The sequence below is a fragment of the Gavia stellata genome, chromosome 30, assembly GCF_030936135.1.
Source record: "Gavia stellata isolate bGavSte3 chromosome 30, bGavSte3.hap2, whole genome shotgun sequence".
Lineage (NCBI taxonomy): Eukaryota > Metazoa > Chordata > Aves > Gaviiformes > Gaviidae > Gavia > Gavia stellata.
This window is the reverse complement of record NC_082623.1, coordinates 4,918,547-4,937,934: the sequence shown is the minus strand read 5'-3', so window position 1 is coordinate 4,937,934 and position 19,388 is coordinate 4,918,547.

The window sequence follows — 19,388 nt, the reverse complement described above, 5'->3', positions numbered from 1 at the left end:
GTGATTTTTGCTCCCTGGATAGATGCACTTCCGTGGGGTTTTGTTGCAAGAGGTTTGTTCAGTTGCCTACAGAAAACAGGGAGCCAGGTGTCAGGATATTATGGCAAGGGGAAAATGAAATACCTGGGTGGCCAGATGAGAGAGAGTGTGAGCTCATTTAAAAAATCATCAAGCATGTGTAGACAGTGTGTGGCAATAACTGGGTGTCTCTGTCCCCCCCAGTACCATGGGGACCCGTGCTACCCAGGGAGCAGCGCCCAGGTGTGCCAGCACACATGTGGGGCACAGAGCCCGGTGTGCCGGCGTGTCCCGGTGCCCGCCCCGGCTGCGCGGCTGCCTGCCGGCGTGGTGGGAGCTGCGGCCAGCGAGGCCACGGGGAATATTGATTAGTTTTACAGTGTAACCTGACAGAGCCTATTCTGGTGATGTAATGAAGACGGATGATCCCGTTCCCTCACCGCGGTGCTTTGGGGAAGGGGAAAATTATTCGCTGCATCCTGGAGGGATGCTCCGCAGTCCTCCATGCCTCACTCCTGTACCTCATCTAATTTCCACCTCTCTCGCTGTTTTTTTCTTCTTTCCATCCTTACGTCTCTCTGCCTTCCCTTGTCCCAGCACCCCACCGTCTCAGCGGGTGCCAGGAGGTGGACGTGGTGCTCATGCTGGGAGGCAGCTGAGCCTGCTCCAGACTGTCTGAGGTGCAGACCTCACTGCTGGGACGAGGTGGGAGAGGACTTGTTGCAGATCTTGGCTGCCCGTGGTGGAAAGCTCTCCCACAGGGGCTCACCGCAGCCAGAGACGTGATCCAGCCTCACGCCACAGCTCACCTCTCCCTCCTCCTCTGCTTTCGTTCCCTGTCTCTTCTTCTTCACCCCCTGCCTTTGCTTCCCCCGTGAGTGCCCATCTGCACGTGCGTCTCCTCCTCGGGGCTGCTGCCGTGGATGAGGCAGCCCGGCAGCCCCGAGTGCCCGGCTGCCAGCCCAGCTTGCTGCAAACACATCCCACCTCCAACACGGGGGAGACGTCCGCGGAGCAGCCCCGCTGGGAAACCCCACGTGTGAGCCGAAAGCCTCATCCCGGGACCTGTTAAATGTCAATGAAGTGCAGCTCTGTGAGGTTGACGAGCTCCTTTCACAGCCTGATCTGAGCATTTCGGAAGCAGGCAGTGCTCTTTCCTCCACTGACCAGCAGTTGTGAATCCATCTTTATCCTAACACTAGACTCAAGCATTCACATGCCAGAAGGCAGTTATGTACAGTCATAAAAATGATTTAAAATTGGTCAGGGTTTTAAAAGAAAAAAAAAGAAAGCTCATATATTATCAGGTCTTTATTTCTTTTGTAGCTTTTACCCTTTAGGATTCATGTTTTCAGGCTTTTCTCAACAAACAACACAGTTGGAAATGCTAAAGCGTTTTTATATAAGAGCTGAGAATCCTCCAGAATCACAGGGCTGTGGGAAGGAAAAAAAATACCAACTGCTGTAGTGCACGAGATACGATCTCCAGAGCTGCCAGCACCCTCTGCAAAGTAACCATCTCCTACTACATCTTCTGAAACCTAACGAGCCTCATTGCTATCTTCCATCAGACCCAAACCCCATCGCTTCACAGACCTGACGTTCAGAAAGGATCCTCTGATCTGACCCGATGCGGGGGTGATGCCCAGCGGCTCCTTCGCTTCCAGCTGAGCTCCAGCCTAGGAAAATCCCCAGTCCTGGAGCGAAGATTTCCGGGGATGCAGAGCCCCAGTGATAAATTGCAGGCTCTGTTTTAAAACTTTGAGCCTGTTAAGGCTGTTTTAGGGTGTGATCTCTGGCGTTCCCATCAATGCCCTGTTCACCATCCAGCCAAGTTCTTTGAGGTGATAAATAAATTCTTGTAAAACCAAGGGGGAAATGGTCCTGTAGCAAACACATGGTGCCTTTCCAGCCTCATGAGTCCCTTTGGATATTCACGGCAGAGCCGTTACTCTTTTTCTCAGCTAAGGGAACTAATTTCCTAAGTAGCGCAACTCCGCTGCGTGCGGAGAGCTGGCTGCGGCGTTAGGGAGGAGAGGAAACCACAGTGCCCTGTCATTTTGAAGAGAATACATCTGAAAATAAGGCACACCAGATACCTGCCTGGCTGTTACGGGATGCAAACACGCTACGAACACAACGATGAACCTTTTTGCGGTCTGCAGTCCTTCCACCGGCACTTCACCAGCCCACCTTTGGGATGACTTTTGGGGAAGAGCTTTGGAGGGCTGATGGGGGGCAACCCCCAGGCAGCGAGGAGCACATCCTCGCGTTTCGCAGCCGCCTTCTCCTCCCGCTGCCAGCTCGCGACTTCAGCCTGACATCTGGCAAAGTTGCGTACCACGGGCAAAGCGAACATCGCTGCTTATGGCAGGCCAGGCTGACAGTTCCTGTGAGATCAACCCCGCGAGCATCATTTCTTGGTGATAGCTCGCTCACAAAGGAAAGAAATGGAAGCAAATCTTACATGACACATTTATTTTTGTCATCTATTTATTAGCTCAGAGCAAAAGTCCTGCTGCGCTGCATTATGGGGATTATGCAAATGAGGGACATCAAGACAATTAAAAAAAAGCCCAAGTGAGCACAATGTCAGAGCTGAGCAGATGCTGAGAGACGGCGCAGCCCTCCCCGGCCGCTCCTGGCCTGCTGCAGCCCGGCGGCACGGCTGGACCGCCTGCTCGGCCAGCCTCGTTCCCAGATCCAACGTGTCGCCCCGTCCGGATGCTCCTGCTCCTTCTCTGGTTTGTGCAGATAACCCAGGCGAGCAGGTCGTTAGGCCCATCAGTTAATGAGCTGCCCAACACATCTCCCAGCGTGCTGCCCTCCCGTGGGGCTTCCTCTGCTGCCCCTTCCCTGTTCCGGGGAAGGATGTGCCGGGTGGACCCTGCTGCATCCTCATCCCACCGCAGGCGCTCGCTGCTCTCACCTAGACCGATGCAGCCAAAATTGACGGTTAGACTAATCCTGGGCAGAATTCGGATTTACAGGGTTGCTGAGGGACGTACCCACAAGGCAGAGAGCAGAGACTGTCCTTCCCGCCTGCAAAGGACCTCCCGGCTCCCCATGGGAATGCAGCCCAACGCTCTGTGTCCCGGCCCAAGGGGACCCGGCACGGGGTGAGGTAATTCCGTGCTCATGTTCGGTCGGGCGCTGCCACGGGAGGAGGATCTGGCTCACCCCACGGGTCTGAAGCCTGGTTAAATCCCCGCTGAATCACCCGTTGTTACACTGACAGCTCGGGATTTATGAGAGCTAAAGTGGATGGGTAGCAATGAGCAGGGGGGAAAAAAAATAGGTCCCAAATCTGACTTGTCTTTGCTTCTGCAAGCCCCAGAGGACTCAGGATGTGTGTTTGGGGATTTAATCCTGTCTGAACCCCTCTATTTTGAGACGGCGGTAGAGGGAGAGCTTAAGGCAGCTGAAGTGCATGTCGATAGCTGCATCCAAGCACAGCTCCTGCCCCGGCAGCTCCTGGAAGTGGAAAACCACCGTTTCCCAAAAGCCTGGGGAAGAACACAGGGAGGCTGGCACTGGGAGACACGGAAAGATGCAGGGAACAGCCGGGGAAACACACTTCCATCCTCACTCTGCTAATTACACTCATTAGGGAAGGAATGCTGCCTCTGATTTCGAGCTATACCAGCTATTTTTAATTTCCCTGCCTGCTGAAAGCACACACCAGAGCACTCGGGTGGGTTTTTTTCTGGAAACGGGTATTTCTCCTGCCAGGTCAGAGGCTCTTTTGTGTCTGCTTGGCTGGAAGACGGGGCTGAAGACAAAGCGGAAAGGGAGAAAGCGGGAGAGGGGCGAGATGGGGAGAGCCAGCACCCCTGCCCCGGGCGGGGGGCACGCGGGGGGCCGTGCCCCGTTGGGTACCGGGCATCCGCGGCGGGCTGTGCAGGGAATGGGAAGCTGTCGGCGGAGCGGAGCAGCGGGGATGCAGACGTGTGCGAGGCTCCGCGACCCAATGGGGAGAGCGCGAGAGACGGGAGATAATTTATGCACTAACCTCAGATTGGGGTTGCGGGCGGCCGTCCCCAGCCGGCGTGGGAGGGAGGCCTCTTCCCATCGCCCCTTCCACCCGCCTCCTCCCGCCCTGCAACCACACACAGCCACACAATCCCCTTACAATTAGGAAGACACCTATTCAGCACCGCTCTGGCATTGCTGGGCTTTTGTTCCTTCTCTTCTCTGCTGGCAAAGCTCTTCTTCCCCTCCGCACGGCTGTGTGCAGCGCTCGGCGGTTTGTTAAGTTGCTTTTCATAATCTCCACCAAAGAATTGCAGTCCCGCTGAAGTCCCGCGATTGAGGCGGCGGGGAGGAGAGAGGAGAAAAAAAAAAGGAGGAAAAAAGTAAGACAGCATTTTTTTCTCTTTCTTTCTTTGTTTGAAGTCTTGCCTGGAGGAGTTGTGTGTGTGAGAGAGCGAGGCAGTGAATAGGAGTGGGTGCCCAGGCTGCACGCTCGCTGTACGATGGGCATTTGTAATGAGCGCATGCAAACCACACACAGAGACACCTGCATCCGTCAGCCCCCGTGTGCGTGCACTACCTGTACAGCTGCCCCAGGGGACTTAAACTCTGCGGGCAATGCCTGCGTATGAGCATCCCAAAGCAATTCAGGTCCTTTATCTGTTTATTGTGTATGTTAAAAATGTGTTTATGTATGTGTGTGTGAATATATATATTTACATCTGTTCACACTGTGTTGTAGCTAATCCGTGGCATTTGCTTGCAGTAGTTATATTCTTGTGGATGTATGTGATTAGCTAAAAAAATTTAAATTCTCTTTGTTTTCAGTGAGAATAATCACCACCTGGTCAAAATTCGTCACTGTATCAATGTTTGTGAAGATGTGTCTCTATATATTCACGTGTATTCCCATTACTTATGTTGACACACAATTACATGCAACACGTTACGTACTTATCAGCTAAATTACACGTAAGCTCTTTAACTGTTGGATTTCAATATGAAGCGTGCACTTGTATGAGTGTTCCTGTATATGTTCATGTAGATATATGGTAAGTTTTTTGTCTTGCTCAAGTATCAGACATGTGAAGTGGGGGTGTTTGTGTAGGACTGGGTATGTCTGTGTGTGTGCAAACACTTTTGCATTGTTTGTAACGTGTATAAAATCCGTGCATCAGCCCATGATTGCAGGCAAAGAGAAACTCTGCCTGGTGCAGAAGTGTATTTTTCCTTCTGATGAGTGTGAACTGAAGGGCGAAGAGCAGATTTGTTAGTGCTTGTGCCTTGCTGAGTGCCACTGAATCCTGTAAGAGAACAGCACGGAGTGCCGGTGTGGTCGGAAGAGCTGGGTGTGCTGGTGGAACCGCATTTGAGCAATCCTTCCTCCGGCTGCAAACTTGCAGCTCCAACACCAGTGCTGGTATTTGGCACAGCAGAGAGGGAGGCTCTCCGGGTTCTCTCCGATGAGGTAATCCCGAAGAGAGATAAGGGAAGTGGTGCATGTATTAACCTGATCGGTGATGTCAGCGAGGGGAAAGGAAATTAATTACTTTGAGATAGGAATTGCCTTGATTTCGGTGTCGTTTGATTCCTGCCGTTATTTCAGACGTGCTGGGGGACTGAAACCAAAGGGACTCCGGCAATGGGGTCGTGAGGGCTGGCAGGGTCTGGGGAGACCGAACAGTTCCCGATGGCTTGTGCAGTGATTTGGGTACCAGTGTACAGAAGGTCTGTGTGTGTGTGTGTGTGTGTCTGTCTGTGTGGGTGTCTGTGTGTGCAAGTGCCTGGGTGCACTCGCCTGTCTGGACTGTGATAGCCCATTGAGGAGAATGATAATTTTTCTCTGCTGGAAGCTTCAGCGGCAGCGAGGAGAGGGGAGGGTGGCAGAGCCCCCCAAGCCCCTCTCCAAGGAGCTGGCTGGGGGTGCCCAGAGGGACCCAAGGGATGTCCCCTCCTTGTTTCTGCAGACATCTGCACGTCCCCAGGGAGCGGTGGCAGACCTTCAGCAGCAGGGCTGGGTGGGACCAGGGCTGGGACGGCTCCAGGCAGAGACAACAGGCTCGGGTATGGACTCGGGGCACCTTCACACTGCGCTTATGGGGCTCCCCATGGGGTTCGTCTTCCCCCCAGGTGTGTCTGTCCCTTGGGAGGGAGCGGTGGGACCCTGGTGCCCTGTCCAGCATGGTGAGCAATGGAGGAAAGGTCTCCAAAGTGGAAAAGAGACACTTTCTCCCCCAGAATCTCTCCTTATGCTAATAGGTATCACATTATGTCACAAGTCCCCGATGACTTGTCAGCAGAAGATGACAAATCACTGGTAACAGTGAACAACAGGGGCAGCAGCAGACGAAACACAAATATCTCACATCTGCATCACCTTGGACCCGACACGCAGGATGCATCCACGATGCTCCCCAAACCCCGCCACTCAAGCCGTACAAACCTGCCTCTAGTCATGGATGCCACCTTTCCCTCTCCAGGGGCTAATCCACGTGCTGTCTCTTATTCCAGCCCCACGTCTCCTATTCACAAGGTGCGTTGCCCTCGCACACTGCCTGTTGCACCGAGCTGCCGACAACGGCAGAGGACAGCTCATGGGCTGGGGTCAGCCCGAGCTTGGCTTTCAGGAGATCTTCCCTCCGGGGCTGCCAGCTCAGCATGACCACAGCAGAGACCCTGCAAAGCCCAAAGCAAGGGCAAGCTTGACCTCTCAGTGGCTGGATGTGGTTCACCAAACCCCAGGAGGGTGAGAATAGCTGCATGAGGCTTAACCACACTTCTGCCTTGCACACGCACAGGCGCACAATGGCAGCTCCCATGTGGGTAAACCATCAACCCATCCCGTTTTGATCCCAGTCACCCCATCTCTGGCTAATCCTCTCTAGCCAGCAATGGGGAGCATCAGTGGTGGCACGCGGGGAGGGTCACCCCAGCCCCACGGCTCTGCCAGCATCCCTGCCTTCATCTACCACTTCTCCTTGCCCCGCTGGCCTCACCCCTGCGTCCAGAGGGGAATCCCCAGTGGGAAGCACACCAGTGTCCTGCATTGCAGCTGGATAGGGTTGCCCAGGACAGCCTGGGTGGGAATATGTGCCAGGAATCCTCCGTTGCATGTGCAGGTTAAGTCAGGGGGGCTCTGGGGGGCCAGTGCAGCCGCTGGGCAGAAGGAGGGAGCACAGCGTGGGGCAGCGGTGTTTGTAAAGGAGATTGCAATTTCTCTTGCTTGTGCCAGTGCAAATCCCCCATGCCAGCGAGGAAAAGGAGCCTCAGTCGATATGGGTGGTTAAACCCTCTTCAAACGTGGTGCGAAGCTGTGGTGTGAATTCCAGCTGAGCGCCGGTGGCTGTCTCTGCGCCTGTCCCAGGACAGAGCCAGGTCTGTGGCTTTGTAGGAACTGTCTGAGCTTGTGCCTGTGATGGTGAAGCCACATGCAAAGGGAGTTTGAGGTCTGGTCTGCGAGGGGAAGGGCACCTTAGCGGGTCTGCTGCCCCCAGCACCGCCTGTCGTCGGTGGATTCAGCCCTGATTTATGATGGTGGGAGATGGGTTGATCTCTTTTCTTCCCAAGCTTGTGCCCAGGGTGATGTCCCTGGAGTCACTGGAGTTACCTGAGGCAGGTTTGAGCCCAGGGAAGTGTGTCCCCAAGGGAGCTGAAGGTGCCACACTGATGCCAAGGTGATGGTTAACCTGCCTTTGCTTTCTACTTCTGGATAAAGTGCTCCCGTACCCCCACAGGGCTCTTTCCTCGCCTTCCCCCTCTAATTCTTCTGTCTCTTTGTTCCCTCTGCTCTAGTTGCTCCCGATCACTGAACCGTCCCCTTCAGCCCACCAATTTCCCTCTCCCTCCCTTACCAAGTCCAAGATGCTGGAGATCCCAGGGGAACCGCGCTCGCCCTCCTCGAACGCCTCGCCTCCGAGCGAGGGACCAGCCCCTGCACCGTGCGGGATGCTGGGGCTGCAGCCCCCGCCGCATCCCCTGCCTTAGAGAGACCATTGCTCATCAGCCCTGCGTGCTCCTCCGGCAAATCTAGACAAATTCCCCCCTGGCTGCAGCAGCGTCTCCTGCCTCGCAGCCCAGACTTAATTACAGCTGGGGCTGCGGGAGCTGAAATATCTGTGACCAGGAATGTGCTAAAAGGCCCAGGAGGATCTTGTTAGCAAGTGACTTACCCGGATTCCCCAGTTGCATTTGCCCTCTCTTGATGGGCTGCGTGGCAAATTGATGGCTAGTTTGCAGGAACAGATCTGGGTCATTATCTCATCCCTCTCTGCCTCTCTCATCCCTCCATCTGGAAAAAAAGCCGGAGGAAACAGCGATGCTCTGCGGCACGCAGTGGGGCTGAGCAGAGGGAGAGCGGAGGGGTTTGGGGTTCGGCAGGATCGTATGGGCTGTGACCCAGGACACGCAAGTCTTGGGGTCCCGTGGCCAGACGTGCCCCTCTAAAGGTCTCTTGGTTCAGGTGTAGGTCCTCTCCTGAGGACTGATTTATTGGTTTGCAGAGCACAGAAGCACTGCAGGGTCAAACCAAAATGAATTTATTTTGAATTTTTTCAGCAAGCTGAGAAAAAAATCATCTAGGGTTGGAGAACATTTTGTTTCACTCGGAAAAAAAAAACTTTCATTACATTTCCAGTCACCTAAAATACATATTTTTGGTAAGAATGAAGGAGAGATGGAAGTGTCATGTTGTTCCAAATGGAAAAGTGGGAAGGAACAGTTGTGACTTCTCAGAGCTGGTTTTGTACCCAAAGCCGACTGCTGCAAACTAACTGGATTTGCAAAATATTCCTCCTGGCTCAAACTTGCCTGTTCCAGCAAGAACATTTCTGCTTTCCAAAGCAACCTCAGGCACCCACGGAAAAGCCAGTCCTTCGGGAGCCCGGTGCCGGGCTGAGCTGTGCCGGGGCAGCCGGAGCCCAGCTCTGCATGACCCCGTCCCCCTCAGCACCTCGCCAGCCCCAGTTTTCCTACACCCGTCCCTGAGTTAGGGAAAGCCAGGCCCTGGAGCGCTGGTACCTGCTGGAAGGGGAAAACTCATCTCATGCGCTGCCGGGGTGTCGGGGAGAGGCTGCAGGAGCAATGTCTGCTGTTCTGGAGAGAGGTGGGCTGAGCATCCCCACGGGCATAAAGCAAAGTGCAAAAGTAGCCAGAAAATGAAAGGATTTCTTTTCTCTCCTTAAAACAAATCAGACCAGTTTTATGCTGTATTCTGTGGTTTGGAAGGGGCGTGTGATGGCCTGTGCATCTGCAAAATTAGGACTATTTTGGCCCTTCCTGGGCCTGTGGATTTTCTGTGGCTGCCAGAGCATCCCGTGAAGGGAGCCTGGGCTCCGTCTGGTCTCTCCTTAATGCAATGCTGCAGCACTCGCGGCCGAGCGGCAGCTGCTGCGCGCAGGCTGCGATGCTGCGATTGCTGTTGTTGCTGCAAACGTGGATGTGCTGAACGCGTCTCTCCGGCATGTCTTGAGAAGGGTGTTGTAGACAGCGTGGTCTCACCGTCAGACGCCTGCTTTGGGGAGCAACGGGGAGGCAGGTCTGCGTTCCTTTCCTGAGCTCACCATTAAGGATGCGCTGCTTGAGCTGGGGGGTCGCTCAGCTTACCTGGCCCCCCTTTTTATTGCCTGTAAAAGTTGGGGGATTTATATAGCATTCTGGAAAGATTTGGATTATATCTGTTTTGTTAAAGCAGCTATCAATACAAAATCAGGTGATGAGAAAGCTGATTAAAATCCATAAATAACGCCAGTATTACCCTATCCATGGGACATACAACTAACAGACAGCGTGCACCTTTAGCTGTACAGAGCACCGATACAACAAATGCATTTGAGCCTCCTCTTCCTCAAGCAGATATTTCTATAAAGCCAAAAAGTTCAACCGTAACAACTGGGAGGACAAGGTCATGCACGCTGAAGGCTGGGAAATGACATTGTTACAATGACAAATATTCTCCGAATACCCAATTCATGATCCTGGGCGCCTTATAAATGTGATTAGTAGATCTAATCTTGCTGTGCTGGAGCCAGTTGTCAAGACAGCTTGAAAATGGATCGTTGCCCAACTCCGACTTCAACTGCTCCCCAAGTTCTAATAGTTAATGTTTAAAAACTAAACAAGAGTTGGGTCCCGCACGCCCTGCTCTGGGGCACGAGCCAGCCTGTAGCTGGGGAGAGAGGGGCTGGGAAGGGGGGAACTGCGGATGATCCCCTAAAAGAAAGGCGGATTGCACCTTCTTGGGCTGCAACTAGTATGCATCTCTGTGGAAAATAAAATCCTTTAGGTGTACCCAGCTTGGCTGGGTCTCTGTTCTTGAGTATCTATCCATCCGTCTGTCCATTTGTCCATACATCCTCTCCGTTCTGTGTTGTCGGGTATGGGTTATTTCTCTCCACCTTGCAGCGGGGACGGAGGCAGCCCTGGAGAGGCTCTGCGCATGTCTCTGCTCTCCCCACACCTGAGACACGGGCAGGGAGCTGGGGAAGGAGAGGATGAGCCCTAGGAGAAGGGGAAGCAGTGCTGAGAGCCCTTGGCTCCAGGAAGGCTTCCTCTGGTGCTGTAATCTTGGGTACTCTCACTTTGGGTACTGTCATGCGGGCACCCCAGGGACCTGCCTGCTCCAAAGGCGATGCCCACACATGCCCCTCTGGGTGCTGGTGGGAGCTGCCAGGCGCAGGGTTTTCTGCAAACCAGCTGGAAAGGCAGGAGAATAAGATTTCCAAAAGCATTCAAGTGCTTTTGGGTAGCTGGGATGGTTTCCAGCCAGGTTGTCACAGCACCCCAGTGCCCCCCGGGACTGGCAAAACCAGGCTAAGCCCCCAGTGCCCCTGGCTCCCCGGGGAGCGAGGCAGGTAGTTTGCTGAAGGCAGCAAAGCAGTTTTTAAAGCACCGCTCTAAGTACTGTGAGTCTCTAAGGTGCGTTTGATGCCTTTACCCAGGATTTTCTGGGGGATCCTGGTGGGGACGTGGTTTCAGAGCAAGCTGGTGCTGCTCAAGCTTTTGCATTTTTGGGGCAGCCTGGCTGGGACGAAGGCTGCGGGGACGTCGTGAGAGAGTCCCCAAGCTCCCGCCTGCCTTCCCCACCGCCCAACCTGCCCAAACGGCCCCCACCTCCCACAAACCAGCGCCTGGGACGAACAGCACGGGGGAGGCTCTGAGCGTATCCAAGATACAGCGGATTTGGGCACCCTGTCAAATGTTCTCATTGTCTGACCCTTGTCCAGACGCCAGTAAAACCCTTTGGGAAATTCCCCCTCCACCCAGCACACCGGCTTTAATTACAGAAGAGGAATGCGAGGCGCAGAGCCCTGCTCCTCCCGCCTCTACGCTCGGCTGAGCGCTGCGCGCCCGCATGTATCCCCCGAAGTTTGGGGTCTGGGAGGGTGGCGGTGTTGGGGGACGGAGGGGGAAGGCAGAGGGGCCATGGGGAAGGACAGCAGTGGAGGCGGGCGCTGGGTGCCCCTGCCCGGTGCCAGCGGGATGCTTCCCAAACCCCTGGTGACGAGCGGGGGCTTGTCCCCCCCGTCCCACTCTGGCAGCAGTACCCGAGCAGCAGGACATGAGTAATATACATCCCACTGGGGGAGTTAGATCAAAGGCAGTGAAGTAGATACAAGAGGTTTCTGCTTCACAGACCAGAGAGGCTGCAGTTCAATAGCGCCTTTGTTACCGGCTCTCCGGAGCCGGGGATGGAGAAATACCTGACCCCCCGCTCCCTCCCTCCGCTCCCTGCCCCTTGGTGCACAACCATTTCAAGTATGCGACCGCGCAGCAAGGCTCGGCGGGGACATGGGGACGGGGCGCTGGGGACAGCAGCGGAGCAGCCGGCAAGGGAGGGGTCGAGGCTTCCAAAATGAGACCCCCCCCGTAGCCGGCTGGGGCTCGGAGGCAGCGGGGGTGGCCGCCCCAGGCAGCGCTGGGCACCCGCTTCCCCAAGCATCCCTGCGGCACCTGGGTTTTGCTGATGGGGGCCAGGGCGGCCCAGGGAGGAGAAGACGGTGCAGGCGATGCCACGGTGGCTGCCATCCCAAGGCCTGTGCCCGCTGGCGTGGTGCCCTTCCCATGGAGAGGATGTCGCGCTGCCAAAGGTGAGGTCAGCCGTGCTCGGCCGGCGGCTCCGGGCTGTCCTCGGGTCCCTACGGTGTGGTGTGGGGCTGGTGGCTCTCGGATGGGCATATGCCCTTGTGCTCCGATGCTGGGGAGAGCAGCCGGGCACTGGAGCTGCCCTGCGTTGGGTGCAACCTCCTTGGGAAGGTCTTGGGTGCCAAAGCAAAGCCACAGGGCCATATCCCAAAAAGCCATTAAGTCTGGCTTGACAGATTTACCCCTCGAATATGCAATACGCAGTGAAATTGGGGCTGTCTCCTTAGTGCACCCCGGGGACCTAGGGGTGGGTTGGTGCCAGAGCTGTGGGGCAGAGACCCATGTGTGGCTCCTGGCGTGCACGCAGCACCCACGGGTATGTGCCGGGGTATTTGCCGGCCGACCTCCCCAGAGCAATGCCTGCACCCAAGGGGATAACACCAGGGCCAAGTGATGCTCCTGCAGATCTCGGTGCGTCGGGTTGCCCGTGGGTGCACCGTCCTGCGGCTGCCGCCCGCAGAGCAAAGGGGCCGGGGAGTGTGACTGTGTCAGAAGGTGGGGCACATGGTGGCCTTTCTTTCTCGCCATTCATCTATGGGAGTTAGAAGAGGAAAGACCTTGGGAAAATGCCAGTTCAGAGCTACCCGTGTGCTTCAGAAGTTTGGTTTGCAGGTCAAAGTCATGTTCACTGCTATTATGAACCACAGGGTGCAAAATCCTTCCTACTTCCAAACCTGGTTGCTGTACAGTTTTAGAAACATTGAATTTCCAAGGATTCTTGCTAGGGCAACAAGAAAGGGAGTTTCCTAGACTCAACAGCAGAGCTGACCTCATCAGCTCCTGGCAATTAGCAGTCACTGTTGCTGAACGAGCTGGTGTCCGGGCAGGGGACGAGAATAAAGGCAGAGGCCAGTGCTTTCCCAGGGACAACGTGGGCAGTTTTGGTGCCAGCGGAGGAGCTCCCCCAGGTGCGGGGAGGTGCAGAGGCTTTTGCTACAGAATAAGGTCTGCATCCGGCTCTCGGAGGAGCTCCTGGAGCAGCTGCTCCCCATGAATCGCGTCACCTTGTCCTGAGATGCCTCTTTTGTGGGTACGGAGATGGAAGCTCCCCCAAAAAGGCAACGGGGGAAGGCAGCAGCGGGGAATCGAGCGGGAGGCGGGTTTGCAGCCAGACCTTTCTTTAGCCCTTTGTCTCAGCTGACAAAGGCGGGTCTGTTGGATGCACCTCTCGCTGCCGAGCATCCGCCGCCTCTGCAGCCAGGTGAGCTGCGGGGGCAGCGGGGCCAAGGGAAGGTTTTCGGTTCCCAGTTTTGCCGGTGAGCGACTCTGTGACTGTGGGCAAGTCCCTTGGTGGCCTGAAGGGTCAGATTTTCAAACCAGCTACAGGACAGGGTACAGCTATACCCCAAGGCGAGTGCTTTCCCCCCTTGCTCACAGAAGGGATTTATCCTGTGGGCTCCCGGGCTGCTGCAAGGGAAGCGGCTGCCGAACAGCAAGGAAAGGGACACTGGATCTGCTGGCATGAATTTGCGCTGCTCTGTTTGCAACCAGAGCGACTATCTGGTTTATAACTCAAGGTTTATCAGGTTTATTGGGATCCTTAAAAGCAGCATAAAAAGATGTGATGGGGAATACCGTCTTACTGCCAGAGATAAGGTGTAGCTGCGGCCAGGGCGCTGGGAGAGTGAAAATAAACCATTTCATCGCCTGCTCCTTGGGCATGCTGCCATTGACTCAGGCTATGGCATGTTGTCTTTTAAGCATCACCTCTGCTGCAGGAGACTGTTGTCCCTGCAATCGCAGTTCATTACAGCGTTCGGAGCAGAAAAGGGAGGGCACTGGGTCCTCCTCCCGCGGTCCGGCCACCGCGCTGGCGGGTTACTGCTGAGGGCACAGACATGGCAGGTTTGGCTCTCTCCTTCCTGACCCGGGGGTAACCCAGGAGAAACCACGCTGCGATGCCACGGTGCTGAGAGGTGACGGGGGCAGAGGCCATAGGGGTGTTTTGGGTGGGACATTCCCCTATTTTTGGGGTCCCCATGCGGGGAGGGAGCGGGTATGTTCCCAGCTGGGCATGGGGAGGGAGGGCAACTTAGATGGGAGGGTTACTTTTTTTTTCCCCCTCCTTCCCCTTTTTCCTTTTCTTTCCCCCAAGACTGCTGGCTTATCCTGGGTAAGCCCTCTGCTGTGGTCTATGGCTTTTTATTCCTATGTGATTGCTTTTCCTAACTCATGTAGGGCGAAAAGCCATGGGCTACACAGAGGAGGGACTCCACCTTCCAGGCACCTCCGCAAACCGCACGGACTCCTGATCCCTTTTTAATCACCCATATTTATTTGGTAACAAATAACAAGTGAAAGGGGGCATTGAAGCCTTGCAGGGCCGTAGACGTTTAGCAAGACGGATGGGGCAGGGGGTGGCGAGCAGAGGGAGAGACAAAGGGGGACGGGGATGGCGGGGGGCACGGCCTTTCAGGCGCCGTCGTCCCCATTCAGAGCTGAAAGGGCGCTCGGCGGCGCCGGGTGCCAGCGAAGGGGGCTGCGAAGGCGGCGGGAGCGGCTTTTCTTTGGCAGCGAGCTTTTCTCACACGGTTCAAAGCGTCCCCACCTGCAGCCCGGCAGAACAAAGCGTCAGGCGGAGACGAAGGGCATTTCCAAGGGCCGCGGCCGCTGCCTTAACCCGGCACCGAAACTGCTGCCAGGTGATGGCAGGAGCCCTTTCTGCTGTTGTCAGCTCTCCCGGGGGGCTGAGAACAGCCCGGGCACCTCCAGCTCTGTCTCCCCACCATGCCATGCCCCTTCCAGGGACGCTGTGGACCCAGCGGGTTGCGCAGAGCCTGGAGCCACCCAGTTTGCACCAGGCAGGAGCCGTCTCCGCAGAACCCGCGAGGCCACGGCCAGCCCGGTGCCACGAGGATGTTGGAGGGGAGGCAGTGGCCGGGAGCGTGTGAGAAGGACAGGTTTAATTATACAGCGGGACTTGTCAAATTTGCACTTTTTACATGTGCAAGGGCAATGTCTGCAGCCTCGCAGAGCTGGGCTGGACGGGGTGGGAGGGGAGGGTGCTGCTGCAGACCCCACCACCACAGACCCCATCGCTACAGGTCCCACCGCCCCTGTCAGCACCCGAACAACGGTGGGGGGTTACAAACCACCCTCACCAAGCAGGAAGCGAGCAATTTATTCTTTTTTTTCTCACTTCCTGAGCTTTGAGTCATTAGGTGTCAGGCTTTCAAGTTTATTTCACCAGCTTGGAATGCATCTTTAAAAATAATAGTCATTGAAAAAAATGAAAGCTGAGATTCAGCTGTAATCCCATGACTCAAGGAGGTGTGGAAGGAAGAAAATCATGAAATCCCATGAGTTCCAACAATGAAAGCATGAGAGCTGGCAAGACTGTGGCACATAAATCATCAAAACTAAACACCATCAGTCAAAATGAAAGGAATTAAGCCAATCTCACCAGGCTGTTTTAATTATTTTTTAATGAGGATTTGCTCATTCAGAAAATTCACCCGTGACAATGGCCGCCCCGAGCCATTCACGCCGAGCAGGGCCTGTCCCTGCGGCGGACACGCATGGCTTGGCCCCGCCGCTCCCGCTCGGGGCTGCTCCAGAGCCGGCGCGAGGCTGGGGACGGGGAGCCCGCAGCAAGGGTGCCATTAACTGCCAAGAAGGGGAGAGCAGGGCGAATTAACCAAAAATACACGAGGGATCCCATTTTTGCCATTCACTTCGTTGCAACCCAAAATGTTGCTCTGGGGAATTAATGAGCAAAATCCTCTCCGGCCGGTTCCGGTGGGTTAGCGGGTGCTGCGCTGCGGTGGCTCCCCAAAGGGGGCACAGCCCCGAGCCCCCCGGCAAAGCCAGGGACTCCTACAAGCACTGGGGGAAAGAGCTATCAGGGAGCGGGGATGCTGGTGCTGGGGCACAGATTCCATCTGTGAGTGGCAATTGCCTCTCGTCAAGAGACTGCGGAGGGATGCTGGAGCGGCAGCAGCCCCCATTAATATTTCGGTGGCTGTTGGGCAAAGCAGCTCAGAGCAGGATTATTGGCAGCCTGTCTGCACTATGCCGACGAGATACTCCACCCCTGAGACTTGCTCTCACTACCCTTTATGCTATTGATTTTTCTTTTAGCAAGGCAGGCATTAAGCAGGAAAGAAACAGAGGGAGCACGACCGACTGTTTCGGCGGTGCTGTGCTCACGAGCAGCCGGGACGGGAGGAAACCGACTGGGCACATTGGTTGGGGTGTCTGGGGGTCAGGAGCCAGGGCTGGTGACTTTCTGCCAAATCTCTTTCCTTTTTGTTTGTCCAGCTCCAGAACCCCCTGGCAATGCTCAAGGGCTTAAGCAATGAGATTTGACTTGTGGTTTTCAGTCTGTTTGATCCTCAGGGGGACAGCGACCGGGGCTTGCAGGAGGCGAGGGGGGAGACATGCATGGGACAAGTGTTTCGATGAAAGCCCTGCCGTGCAGAAGGCATTGGCAGGGACCCCTGGAAAAGGTCCATCGCAAAGAGGAGATGCTGCCAGCGCCAGGTGAGCTCTCGGCTTGTCTGGCATCCAGCTCCCAGCAGCAGCTCCAGTCACCTTTCAATTAGCACAGCCTCTGCCCGCGGCCCCGTGCGGCTGCAATTACTGCCCACGTCCAGGGCTGGGCAAAACAAAAACCCTTGGCTGCCGTGCTTATAAAACATTCACAGCATTAAATAAAACAGTAGATCAGGTTGGCATTTTCAAAGCATCTTCGAGAACTTAGGCACACATCTATTTTTAAAAAGGCAGTGATCGAAATCCCATCCCTGGTCCAGAGAAGAGAGATTGAGGAAGAGCCGCTGCACGGGTACTCCTGGGCAGCTCCATCTCCAAAAGCACCTGGCAAAGACGCTGGAGCAGTCGGACACCCCCAGCAGTCCGTGGTCCTTCCTGAGCTCCCGAGAGTGAATGTGCAGAGCAGGACAAGCCGCTAATTACAGATAATAACTGCCATTTATGAGTGAGGCATCCACCGTCCCCGGCTTCCTCAGAGCTGGGTGTGGAGCTCCCGTATCCCAAAGCTCCCGGTGGGTGAGGCACAGGCTTGTCCCGCGCTGCCCTGCAGGGAGGGGAAATCGCAGCCGCATGCCCCGACACAGAGCCCCCGCGCTGCCATATCGGCCCCCGGCCATCCCTCGTGGCAGCAGCCGTAATTTTGGCTTCAGGCATGTAAGGGCCGCCCGGCTCCTGGACAGGGCATCAGCTCCCGAATGCTGCTGGGGCGAGCAGGGCTTCCATCCCACATCACAGCGCAGGGGCTGGGGTCACTGCCTGCTGCTGCCCGCGCGGGGCTCGGGATGGGGTTTGCCTCCGTGCAGCATTGATGGTGCGCTGGAAGAGCAGCAGATGTAGCACCAGCTTCTTGCTGGGTCGCTCGGCCCCGTGGATGCTGGTCCCAGGAGATAACTCGGGGAGAGACTGCCAATTATTAATATTTTAATTACAGCCCGATGATGATGAACTGAAAAGCTGGGGTTTTTAATCAAAGCTGTGACAGCACCCGGCCCTAACGGGACACAGCATCTCTTGGCAGCACCCGGCCCCTGGGAGGATTGGTGCACACACATGGGGCTGCGGCAGTGGGACCTCCTACGGAGGGGATGATGCTCAGCGGGAGCCCGGGGAGATTTTAAAGCTCAGGCCTTGCGCAGGATGCCCAGAGAAGCACCAGGGCATTAAAATCACGCTGCAGCCCATGTCCCCAACAGGCAGACCCACCCACGTGTGGGTCTGCGCTTTGCACGAACAGCTTCCCCGGGGTTTATCCGCGCCTGGCTACGTGATACTATCGTCGGGTGTTTACCCACCCTTTGCATCAGAGGGTTTGGTTCCTCGAGTGCTGATCCCACACGAAATCCAGGTCACTTGGCTGCGCCAGCGCTTTTGAGAAAACCTGCCCCCGGTTAGCTGGCCGAGAGCTGGAGGAGGTTTGCACGGACAATTCACCAACGGGACAAAAAGAGACAAATCCGGGACTTGCCGGGAATTATTTATTCAGCTCTGCTCTCGGCGGGGAATTACGGATGCTCCGGTTGTGTCACAGATCACCTTCCTCCTCCCGTCTGCTTGGAAATGGGTTATTTAGTAACTGGTGAGGCCACCGGTGCTGAGTCAGCCCACAGCTAATGAACACCCTGGCTGCCCATTTGAAATTTATTGCACCTATTAATTACAACCATTAGCTGCAGCCAGTGAAATTTTTATAATGAGGACCCTTGCGACTTTGCCTTCCTAGCAGCAAATTAACTGTGTGGGGGGAAGAATCAATGGGATCAGCATACTTTACAGAAGCGATGTTTTAATTAGCGATTCTCTGCAAACATGCCAAGCAACAGCTTCTCCGTTCATTATCTCTCCTTAAAGGGATGGTGCTTCTTTTCAGGTTAGTTTTATCCCGGTCTCGTCTCCTCTGTTGTTGGGTTTCTAATGCGCTGCTGCTCATTATAGAAACTGCTTTGAAGTTGGTTTTATCTTAGGTCTGGTTGTAAGCAGCGAGATGTCCCAGGTTTGGGGGGGGAGGCAACTGTAGGAAATAATGGTTTTGAACGCTTGGCTGAAAAATAGCTAAATTGGCTGGATCCTGTGGCTGTGAGGAGGAAGGGGACAGGGAGTGTGGGAAAGGGGTTGTGTTCCCTCAGGGACAGGCTGCCCCAGCAGCGAGCCCCAGGGATGCGGGACCTGCACCTCTGATGCTTAAAAAAGAAAGGACCGAAAGTCCCAGGCAAGGTCCCGTGAGCGCAGCGCTGCGGCCCCAGGCGCTTCTCCGGGGACTTTTCTGAGGGTGTCTGCTCAGCCAGCGGATTGTAGAAAACCAGGCTGGTGATCCCCAAATCATCAGCCACTCCTGAAAATCCTGGCTGTAGAGGTGGACAGACTAGCTGTCATGAAAGGCAAATGAAATTAAATTTCTGGGAACTTTTCTGCATTTCATTACAAATTATTTCATTCCGTTTGGTTCCCTGTAAAAATATGGGACCAATTTCCATTGCAAATGATCCCATTTCCCAGGGAAAAACTGACACGCTGGCGGCAAAAGGCAGCTTTGAAATTCAGGGTCTAAAATGCAAAACTTAATGTTGTTTTTTCCAGCCAAGTACCTGAAAGTTAATTCAACGGCGTTTCTCAGAAATTGAAAAGCTGGGGCAGCGTAAGAAAATCAGCTGAAAAAAAAGCTCCCGGTGCCTGAGGACACCTTCCCCCGTCCGGCGGCCACCCGTGTCACCTGGCAGCCCCAGCCTGTCCCTGCAGCAAGGCTGTGGGGAGCCCTGCCTGCACCCCTG